This window comes from Nicotiana sylvestris, chromosome 3 (assembly GCF_000393655.2).
Source record: "Nicotiana sylvestris chromosome 3, ASM39365v2, whole genome shotgun sequence".
Lineage (NCBI taxonomy): Eukaryota > Viridiplantae > Streptophyta > Magnoliopsida > Solanales > Solanaceae > Nicotiana > Nicotiana sylvestris.
Window position 1 is genome coordinate 93,831,071 of NC_091059.1, and position 8,875 is coordinate 93,839,945.

The 8,875-nt window shown below is 37.8% G+C and overlaps 1 long non-coding RNA gene across 1 annotated transcript; it reads right to left on the reverse strand.

The window, feature by feature from the left end:
* Positions 1-3,686: 3,686 nt before the first annotated feature.
* Positions 3,687-7,504, reverse strand: LOC138886900 (uncharacterized). The gene is made up of 3 exons (XR_011405857.1): positions 7,248-7,504; positions 4,835-4,901; positions 3,687-3,729 (listed from the first exon to the last, which is right to left on the reverse strand). It is a non-coding gene; the product is annotated as an uncharacterized lncRNA (long non-coding RNA).
* Positions 7,505-8,875: the final 1,371 nt, after the last annotated feature.

Here is an 8,875-nt window from a genome sequence, read left to right on the forward strand (position 1 = left end):
CTGGGCTTAAAAGCCTCGTTTTTAAACGGGCTCCAAAAATTCTAGTCCAGCCCTGCTAAATTACGGGCTGCGCTGGGCTGGACCAACGGGCCAAGCTCATATTGACGGATCTACAAGGAAAGTTGCTTATTAGTTGATCATTTCCAATACTCATTTTATCCATTTCATTCATTAAGGTCACAATTATGGCCATCAGTTGTATTTTGGACATAACATGAATATTTCTTTCAAGTTAGATATACTTACCTGTTTTGCTTTATCTTCAATTTCTAAATCACTCATGACCATCATTCCTATAACGTCTTCCTCTGTTTTGAATTCTTCAATTGCCATCAAAGCCACTTCGATGCTTTTATTTTGAAAGTCAATTTCGAAGATCCTCCATATTTCATGAGCAGAGATGCAAGAGGACACTCTAAGTAGAGTGCTTCTAGACAAGCTTCTGTAAAGCAGGTCCTTTACTTTAGCATTTTTTTGAACTAGATGGTGATCTTCCTCATCGTATTTTTCCTGTCTTTTGTTGCACTTGTTACCTTTACTATCCAATTTGGTTGGGAGAATTGGTCCATGACCGACAATTACACATAGGTCAAAGTCAGTATCCTGAAGAAATATTTCCATATGCAGCTTCCATTCATCATAGTGGTGTTCAGCAAATAAGAGAGGTCTTCCAATGTGCATTCTAAGCTGTACTAAGGATTCTGTCTTGATAGCTTGGTGTTCATCAATCACAACATAGAGACTTATAGCTTTATCCTCCTTTTCTTCCTCTTGATTACTTCCACTATCCTCATATGCTTCTAAGAATGCATGCTTCATTGCTCAGTAAATCATTTTCCTAGGATTTTTCCTTTGTTGGAACCCTTTTCTCTTATCTTCTCCCATTTCTTATTTTCAGCTCGTTCTTTCCTCCGCTCAATTTCCCACATTGGGCAGTCCTTGACCATGTGATCTATCTTGACACACTTGTAGCACCCATCATAGTTAGCTTTGTCAATCTGCTTGGGCTTGCTACCGGTCTCTCTCTTGGATTCATTTTTGGAATTCTTCATGAACCTCTTGAACATGACAAACATTGCTAGATCAGAATCATCATAGTCAAATTCATCATCCTCAGACGCTTTAAGAACCAAGACCTTATCCTTCTTTTGTTCTTCCTTGCAAAGTTCTATCTTTCTCAAGAGTTTATAAGTTTCCAACCAACTCATCAAGTGAGATTTTTTCCAATTCCTTGGCTTCCTGGATTGCAGTGACTTTTGATTCTCATGAGGCTGGAAGGATTCTTAGAACTTTGCTAACCTACTCTTCTGAGGTAAACACTTCTCCAAGTGATTTCAGTTCATTGGTTATTATAGTGAACCTAGTCATTATATCCTGGATGGGCTCAGACTCCTTCATGAAGAAAAGCTCATACTTTCTCATGAGTAGCTCAATCCTTGATCTCTTCACTTGATTTGTTCCTTCTTGAGCAGTTTGGAGTGCATCTCGTATTTGCTTCGCATTAGAACACACAGAAATTCAGTTATACTCATCAGGACTAGGTTCACAAATAAGGATTTTCTTAGCCTTTGCATTATTCTCCATCATTCTGAAATTTGCTGCGACAAATTCGGAGGGATCCTTAGGAACTGTTTCATTTTGTGCATTTTGTTTAGTAGGAGTCAAAGGACCTTGGTTCACTATAGTCCGTAGTTCATAGTCTCCAGCTGTCAGGAAGTCTTCCATTCTCGCTTTACACCACATGTAATATTTTTCATTGAACAGGGGTGGCCTGGTGGTTGATGGTCCTTCATTAATTCCGGGTGGAATACTCATCTTGCTTACAAGATCTCTTTAGGTGTTAGTCGTGTAAATGATACAACCCGCTCTGATACTAATTGTTAATTTGAGTGCCTGTACGGATTACTAAAGAACTTGGTTCTTTATTGTGTTCTTTAAGCATAAAGTAAACAAGAAATAAAATGAACACAACAATTTTTACGTTGAAAATAATCCGGCTTAAGAGGCGCAAAAACCACGACCTACCACATAGGATTTTCAACTCTAACTCTACTAGAATAATGAGCCAAAATGTATCAATTACAAGACTGTATCTAAATACTCTCCAGTACTACCTACTACTACTCCAATTTGATTCACAAGCTACTCTAAGTTGTAAAACAAAATACTCACTCCAACTCACTAATTGCTTATGACACTTGATTACAACTCAATTTCCTAAAACACATTCACTAGACTGGCCTAGGAAGAATACAAGGCAAGTACTCAACACAAGTAAACAACTTATAACTCTTTAATTGATGTATAAAAGGATAGTTTAGAAGTCCAAAGTCGATCCTATTTAAAATACAACTTGAGATCTTCTAGGAGTCTTATTCATAGTCAACTTGCTCTTTAATAGGACTCCTACTGTTTCAAGGATTCCACAAGCTTTGGGACTTTTGTCTCTAACTAAATTATCCGCATCTTCTTGAGCAATGACCCTTATTACTTATATCAGCCTTCTTCCACCAAACTCGAACCTGGGTAACTTTGAGATAAAGTTTCTGTCTTGTACAGATGTACAAGTATCAATCATGAGGAGGTTACTCTTTCTCCTGAGGTGCTGGTTCTTTAGAAAAGTTAAGCAGCTACGTTGAGCACCTGGTTCTTTGTATATTTAGTCATACTTTATTAATTATCAAAATTTCAATACTCAACACATATGACTACTGTTTTGTGGAGAGTGTAACTCTCAAGATCATCATTAATTAGTCCAAGATTACAGACAAAGCTATTGTCACCCCCCCCAAACCCCATTGGGATAGATATGCACTCGAAACCTCTATAGGCCCGAGAGAACCAGTCATTGACTCATGCTTAGCATGTGTATACCATGAGTGGAACATATAAATACCAAGTAAGGTAAAAACAAATTATATTAATGACCCACAGGATAAGCCCAAAACGAGTACATGCATTACTAACCGGTGATGCTATGCCCATTAAGGGTCAAACAGAAATTGTGCCATACCTTAAAGTAAGTCTACTAAGACTCTACTGTACATATGAACAATACTTAGGTCGGGACAAGGACCCACCTTACCCTTTATCCTTATAAAATTCCAAAACATATATACATGACTCGATAAGGCTCCAAAAATTATGGAGCTTACCCAAAATAGCCAAGTATGCCCCGTGCTCTACTCCATGGGAGGTCTGTTAGCTGGAGTACCTGTGTCTGCATCATGAAATGCAGCGTTCCAGGTGAGGACATTAGTACGGAAGAATGTACTGAGTAGGTAAGGCACAAAGTAACATAAGATGAAGGAACTCATAGAAGCACTAGTGTACTTATAAAAAGACGTCACCTTTATTTCATGACCCAAAATCCCAGCCTGTCATGATGACACATAACACACTTGCTAGGCAAGCCGACAATCATGTAACAACTAACCATTTGAATAAAACATATTTTAATAAATTGAAAAACAAAGAATCTCATAATATCTAATACAAATAACTGAAATGCTACTACAACCACCCCAAAATCTGGTGCGAGTACAAGAGCATTACTAAGTATCAACATAAACCAAAACTCTAGTATAACTGTTTGAATAATAGAACAATACTGAAGAATATAAAAAAGAAAGAGAGTCAAGGTATGCGGACATCATAGTAGCTACCTTGAAGTCTTCAAGCAAGTACGGGCACCGATCTAACAATCCCAACGTCCAGATGTACCTGGATCTGCACACGAAGTGTAGAGTATAGTATGAGTAAAACCGACCCTATGTACTCAATACGTGGCAGGACTAACCTTGGGCAGAAAGCAGTGACGAGCTCAAAAGGACACAGTCAGAACCAATATAATGACAACATATGTAAGATAATGACAATGGCAGTGATAACTCAAAAAAACTTTCATATTCAGCTCGTTTATGGTACAAAAATTTAGACATGCTTTCAAGTTCACAGTTAAAGACCAATACTGATAAGAACATGTCAAGTATAGCTAGAACGAGGAATGGTACATCCCTATGCCTACATATTAATATTCATGTCAAATGGATGGTATCACAGTGATATTCCCAAGTACTCACACTCTTAGAGTACTCAATCTGTCTATGTCAATGCCCACTCATCACACACACAATCACTCAGTACTGTACGAGTGCCAGACATTAATTCCCCTCACCAAAGCAAGTGTAGATATCACTATGCTTGCGCTCACTGCTGGTGTGTCAAACTCCGGAAAGGTGGATCCTGCCTAAATGCTAATATAAAGCCTATCAGGCTTGTTGTAGTGTGCAACCCGATCCACAATAATTAATAAGCCAATAAGGCCTGTTGCAGCGTGCAACATGATCCACAATAATACTCACAATTAGGCTCTCAGGCCCACCTCACTCATCAATCTCTCAAGTGTCACGTGCTCACAATCTCATACTACTCAGCCCAAATAATAATAACATATGATGTAACAGTAAATAATAACAGATTGAGTACATGCAAATGATATGCAAATGAAGGATCATGACTGAGTACATAATTGCAATTAAAGCAGATATTTCAAAACAACAGAAATAATCCCATTAGGTCTCATCAGAATAAGCACATAGCCTAAACATGATTTCTAATAGGAATCACAATTCAATTACTCTAACAAGTAAGGGTTTGACGGATAGAATAAGGCTTAATAACAACACAGTACAAAAGAATCAACCGGATCATGATTACCATGGTACACGCCCGCACGCCCGTCGGCTAACATATGTGTCACCCCAACACAACACAAATAACACATTTTTCAGGGATAAATACCCTCAATTCTAAGTTCAGAAGTGTTACTTACCTCAAAGTGCGCAACTCAATGCTCCATAAAACCCTGCCACGCAAACCGGCCTTCGAGCGACTCGAATCTAGCCAAGAAACTTAATTCTATCAATAATAGCTATAGAAAACAATTTCAAAAGATAAAGTAAAGGTCTTTAATAAAATCGGAAAGCCAACCCCAGGACCGCCCTAAAAATTAGACAAAATTCATAAAATCCGAACATCCATTCAATTATGAGTCCAAATATATCAAAATCATCCAATTCCAATAGCAAATCGACCTCAAATCCCAAAATTTTACCTTAAACACACATAATATAGGTGTCAAAATTAATAGGTGTTCAATATTTATGGACAAAAGTGATTAAAAGTCACTTACCTATTCAATTATAGTGAAATACCTAAAATATATTGTCCATAGCCGAGCTCCACAAGTCCAAAAATAGAAAAATGCCAAAACCTTTTACATTTATGTCTTGTGCCGCAAAACCGCCCCTACGGTCCAATTTTCCGCTTCTCTGGAACCACTTCTTCAGTCAAGATTGAGCTTATGTGCTTCCTACTTAAACTCTGCCCCAGTGCATATACGGTCCATCGCCCACACTTGCGTGTACCACACCTGCTGGACTTCTCCGCATCTGCGGCTCTAGGATACCCAATCGACTTATGCTTCTGCGGAAACCCAGGCCCAGCTCCTCCTCCGCACCAGCAGTCACAAGCACGCTCCTACGGCTTCGCATGTGCGATAAATTCTCGTACCTGCGCATCAAGCCCTCTCTAGCCAAACCCGCATCTATGCCTACATGGGCGCTCCTGTGCCTACATGGTCGCGCTTCTACGGCCCCGCACCTCCGGCCAGATCCTCGCAGGTGCGGTTACACCAAAACTGTAGTCAATAGAAATTCCTTACGTCAAAACTCAATTCGCTTTCAATCTAAATCACACCCGAGACCCTCGGGACCCCATCCAAACATACCAACACATCCCAAACACATGATACAAACTTAGTCAAAGTCTCAAATCATATAAAAAATATCAAAATCATGAATCGCACCCCAATTCATACCTAACGAAACTAATGAATTTCTAACTTCTAAAACCACGGCCAAAACATATCAAACCAACTCCGATTGACATCAAATTTTGCACATAAGTCATAATTGATACAACGGACCTACTCCAACTCCCAAAACCAAAATCTAATCCTGATATTAACAAAGTCAACTCTCGGTTAAACCTATCAACCTTCCAAACCTTCAGCTTTCCAATTCAAGCCAAAACGACCTACGGACCTCCAAATGAATATCCGGACATACTCCCAAGTCCAAAAGCACCATATGAAGCTATCAGAACTATCAAAACTTCATTCCGAAGTCGTCTACATAAAAGTTAAACTCAGGTTAGGTCTTTCAACTTAAGCTTCTAACTTTGGGACTAAGTATCCTAATTCACTCCGAAACATCTCCGGAACCAAACCAACCACTCCGGCAAGTCAAATAACCGCAAACGAACATAAAAGAAGTGATAAATGGAGGAATTGGGCTACAATACGCAAAACAACCGGCTGGTTCATTACATTTTACCTATACCTTAGTCCCTCTATACTATATTTGTAAACATGTACATATATCTCATGAAGAAATTAGCCTTGAAGGCATAAAATATAAATGGCCAGGTAAATGTGTCATGAATATTACCCAAGCTAGGCTCATTGACCATTGGGATGATGAACCCATAATCATGACCCGAGCTAGGATCTTTGGCCCCTGGAATAGTGCAATTATTTAATTCGATCTAGCTAACAATGGCCCATGGGATGTTTCAATTATATCAACTCGAGCTAGGCAACAATGGACTGTGGGATGTTTCAATTATATTAACCTGAGCTAGGTAATAATGGCTCCTAGGATGTTGTCAATATCCATGACCCAAGTTAGGCTTGTAACCCCTGAGATGATGTCAATGTGATCATGTACACCTAGCTTCTTTTAATAATGCATTTAACTTTTATTACCTTTACTAAGTGATCAAGTTATCTTTGTAATTCAAAAATCTTATGCACACAAGAGATGCCAATAGCATATACGATGGAGATCATATACTATATAGCACAAAAAGATCAAAACTCCTATGTGACACAATAAAACTTACTATAGCTCTACGAGTGATCCTTACATCAAGAATACTTCTGTGACTATACTTTGAAAAAGTAACCTTTTCTCATGAGGCTCGAATATCATAAAAATATATTTAAGACACACATAAAAAAGGGGAGTATCAATTATGAAATCAAGTACACGACTCATGAATCATTCACTCGGCAATGTCCCCTCTTCTTTTGAGAGAAAGATCGATAAAGCTTATTTTATCGGCAGGAGTATCATACGCGTGACTTCATGCCAAAGAATACGGAATCGAATAATCTTACATACCTTAGTCATTTATTTAACCATACGGCGCCAGTTCAGTACGTTAGTGCTTCAATCTACAACAAATTAAGGGAGCATTGTTAATCTAGAATTCAACACAAATGAGTGACTAACTTGACTACGAAAATTTGGATAGCACCTCCCCTTATTCTTTTTACTTTCCTCAAATCCAAAAACAAGACTAATATGTTCAGCTTATCAACGATTATGTATGCATCAATATCCAACCTTATAATCACAAAATACTACAAAATATTCACACACATCCCAATCACTTCATATACAAAACGACAATCATACTAGTGCCAAAAACCCAAAAATGTAACGACGAATAACCAGTCCACCACCCGGCCATTATATAGTGTTTCTCCATATCCTTTCTCCTCCCAAACTCCATAAAAATAGTAGCAAAAGATAAAACCCAACAGCAATACCAAACATCCCACAAAATAGTCCAAAAGGAGTCTACTACAAATTGAACAAGTCGAACTCACGACTTCCGATCACCATCCCCTAAGTTTTTATTATTATGGACCGAATTTCTATACCTTTTCAGTAAAAAAAAAGGATGAAAAAGGAAAGTATATTTACTTATTTGGGAAATATCTCAGCTCCTAACTTGGTTCTTCAATTCTTAGGTTTTCCTCCGACTAAAACTTGAAAAAAGAGAAAATCACTTAGTATTTTGTGTGGAATTTTTGGGAGAAGTTTAGGTGTTTATATTCTAATTTTAGGCTCTAAAATGAGTAGGATAAATTAAGGAAATCAACACTTAAAAAAGGGTCCTTTGGCCGATCCCAACTAGCCCCCTTTTGGGGACATATTTGGTCCTTGCTAATAAATTATGTCTGATGGATTGTGGGGGTCCGCACACTTATCACCTTAATAAATACACCCCTACCAAATGAGTCCACCAAGTAGTAAAAGCTATGAGTCATACATATATTTCTTCCCAAGATGTCATATGGAAAAAATCTTTCTACTGACTACTTTATCCACTAATTTAATTTAATTACTTTATCTCCATTACAATCCCTCACTTAATCAACTACACACATAATTAATTTTTTGATCTCAATTCACTTAAATAATAATCATTTTATACACACTTCATAAACTCATTATCAATATCGGGTGGTATAATTCTAGTCTATAGCCTCCTTATATACACCAAATATTTTTCTCAGCCACCACCGTCACACTTTTAAGTCCTACATAATTTTGGGGCTTCATATTTTTATACACCGTGCTCTTGGGTATTACACTTATTCACTTTAAAAAATGTAGAGGGATTTCACCCTTTCTGTGCCTCGGGAATCTTCTTTTGTCCATGCTAATTTGGGACTTTAAAAGTTTCATCACTATTTGGCAAAAGTTGGCAATTTAAAGATTTGGAATGTTCCTAAGTTTGACGGAGAGTTGACTTTGATAATATCAAATTCAGATTGTTGTTCCCAAAATTGGAATAGCTTCGTTAGGTCATTTGGAACTTGTGTGCAATATTTGAGTTTATTCCAAGTTGGTTTGATATGGTTCGTCACAAGTTTTGGTAGTTGAAAGTTCAAAAGTTCATTAAGTTTGATTTGAGGTGCGATTCATGGTTTTGATGTTATTACGGGTGATTTGAGGCC